The 2941-nt window shown below is 32.2% G+C and overlaps 2 non-coding genes across 2 annotated transcripts; both read right to left on the reverse strand.

Annotated features, from left to right (window-relative positions):
* Positions 1-2595: 2595 nt before the first annotated feature.
* On the reverse strand, positions 2596-2656 carry LOC117719475 (U7 small nuclear RNA). The gene has a single exon (XR_004608192.1). It is a non-coding gene; the product is annotated as a U7 small nuclear RNA (small nuclear RNA).
* Positions 2657-2669: 13 nt separating this feature from the next.
* LOC117719474 (U7 small nuclear RNA) lies at positions 2670-2732 on the reverse strand. Its single transcript, XR_004608191.1, has one exon. It is a non-coding gene; the product is annotated as a U7 small nuclear RNA (small nuclear RNA).
* Between the last annotated feature and the right edge of the window lie 209 nt (positions 2733-2941).

Consider the following 2941-nt stretch of genomic DNA (forward strand, 5'->3'; position numbering starts at 1 on the left):
TTGGGGCCTGGATGTCTCTGCCTGGCAGTGTCACCACTGCTAATTTGTGTTTGCTATCCTGACTCTACTAAACTGGACTGCTGAAGTGCTCATAATCTAAAAAATAGAAGAAATGAAGGCAATCTGCCTCCTGATAACAGAGAATTTTTCTACTTTTATGGTGATCTTGATATTATATATAAAATTGATTAGTTGATATGCATTTTCATAGTGATAAAATAGCACCACTGGATGTTTCTCTCTGCATCAAACTCTTCTGATTGTCAGTGGTTAATCTCTCTTTACTTGTATTTCTATTAATTATTTAGTAATTTAAATTCAGAGAATTACTTGCTTCTTTTTGTCAAATTTCAAAATCATCAGTATCAAAGTGATGTGTATTTGAACCACCAAGGACCTTTATATTATTGTTTTTACTTGACACATACTATGAAGACAATTTTTTTAAATTCTGTGTGATAAATTTATAACTTGTATCCAATATATATGTTCACAGAAAAAAATAACTGCCCTAGTCATTGTTCCAAATGATTTTGGGATTGATTTTAACAAGAAATATATTCTGCTTTCTCAGTTGTTTTCTGACATAGTTTAGTAAACTTTAAAAAAAAATATGTTTCATTCTGGATACCTTGGAAATAAGGAATTTATGTTCCTGATAACATTTAAAATTATGTCTAAAGAAAAGGCAAGGGAGAATTATATAACATGTTCTAATGGCTACATAGGGTTTGGGGACTATATGAGAAATTTATGTTCTAAATATCCTTATCATCATTCTACATGAGCTAACCTAATGACATAAAAAATTGTCACATCATAGCTCAAAAACCCAAGTCTCTTTGTTACTTTTCTTGTTGATGGGATTAGCTACTCTGAATAAAGCAACTTGAGTCTGTGTGTTTTGGCTCACAGATTAATATATCTCAGACCATCATGTTTGATAGGAAGGTGTTTACAAGTGCTGGCTACATTTTATTTATAGCCAGAAAGTAAAGAACAATAAAGGTCCAAACATAGTCAAGAAAACTCTTCACAGTTAACTACAGAAGATAACCTAATGAAGAAAATTACTCAAAAGGTCTGTAAGCTTGTCAAGTTGAAATTAATATTAACCATCACAAGAAGTTCCCTGGTTTTGAATGAATAGCATAGAAGGTGACATAGAGGTAGGTGGAAAACTGGCTTGTTCAAATTCAGAGTAATCATAAATATCTATGTCTCCACTATGTCTCCAAAAGGAAGTGCATACTTTGTCAAAATTCTATTTATCACATACACATGCAACATATAAATATCTTGTTTTCTTCCCCCATAGTAATTGTCTTTCTCATCTTGCTCACAATATTTGCTACTTAATTAGTTGCTAAAACAAAATATAATTTTTTGTAATCAATACTTGTTTGCCTTTATGGTTTTAAAAAAATATTGGCAAGTTACCTGGGAAAAATCTAGGGAATTGTGCCAGCTGCTAATACAGATAACCTCGTCTGAGTACAGCCACCATGCAACTAGTAAGAAGGCCTTAGCCAATAATTTCTAACATGAAATTATATCAAAGGTGGAACAAATAAAATCCAGAACCAAATAAAACTATTTACAGAGGAATGAATCTCAGCTCAAAGGTAGTGGTTGTAGCAATCTCTAAGGTTTCACTGTGCCCATGGCTATAAAAGATGATACTCTTCACAACTTATAGTGACACCAGGAACAATATTTTTTGGATCAGGATATAATTCCAATATCTCAAGAAATATTGTTCTTCCAATGTGTAATACTTAAGATACACTATATAAAATGCTGAAAATCAGAAGTTTGGCAAAAATTTTTAACAAAAAGATACATTAACTGAGACATATGCATCACTTAGAGTGAGGCTTAGATAAAAGGATTGTAGACATTAGAAATTTCCAGAGACCAAAATGAAGAAGCAGGATGATTTCTGGTTTTACTTGAAGGACCAATAAATATATGAAGAATCTGGGCAGTTTAAGGGATTATTTGTGCAAAGAAACGAACACCCTGAGCTGTTTTTCTATTGTTTAGTGTTTTGTTTGTTTTCTTGAACACTTTGCAAGACAGTTTCCTTGGGCATTTCATTAATGAGTACCAATTTCATTAATGAAATCCTTTCCAATAATTTAAAGAACAATTATAAATTAAACTATCTAACAGAATAGTGACTGCTTTTTCATGTTGTCTAAAATAATAGTGGGAGGCTTATGTCTAAAAAAAAAAAAATGGGCTTTTGACTCCATGTTAAAGATAGCAACAAAGAAAAGGTACAAAAACCACATCTCTGAAGTCATAAAGTTGTATCATATGTTAATTCTCCTCTAGGTTTCTAGAAAAAAAGTATAAGCTAAAGAGAATTCATGGAAGTGGTTCATGGTTTTCTGAGAGGTAAATATAAAATATTCTTCCTAAGTAGTAGGACTTAGATATACCAAGTACCAGCCTTGGCTTGGGATAAGGGCTTAAGGAGAAGATGTTATATAAATGCAGAAGAAATGACTTAACATCAAGCATGGGGTACAAGCTGACAGCATTGTAGTCTGTTCAGGATATCTTTCTAGATAGCTTTCTAGGTAACTCTTGGGTTTTCTGACCAAAGTCAGAAAACCTGCTAGAAAATTCTATAAAAGATGAAATAGCTTTCTGGATAGCTCTTGGGTTTTCTGATCAAAGTCAGAAAACCTGCTAGACAAAATTCTAAAAGAGCTGTATTAGCTCTCTAGGTAGCTCTCTCTTGGGAGTTTTCTCTATATATCTCTCTTTCAGACCAAAGCCCAGTCTTTATATATCAATTAAATCATTTAATCCAGATTCCCTTTTAATTATACCATGAATCAGCATTTTAGGACCTTAGCTCCTTGAGTCTTAAAAAAGAACAACAAGTACATTTGTTTTTACTATTATTCTTATTCTTATTATCTTTAAT

This window comes from Arvicanthis niloticus, chromosome 13, assembly GCF_011762505.2.
Source record: "Arvicanthis niloticus isolate mArvNil1 chromosome 13, mArvNil1.pat.X, whole genome shotgun sequence".
NCBI classification, from domain to species: domain Eukaryota; kingdom Metazoa; phylum Chordata; class Mammalia; order Rodentia; family Muridae; genus Arvicanthis; species Arvicanthis niloticus.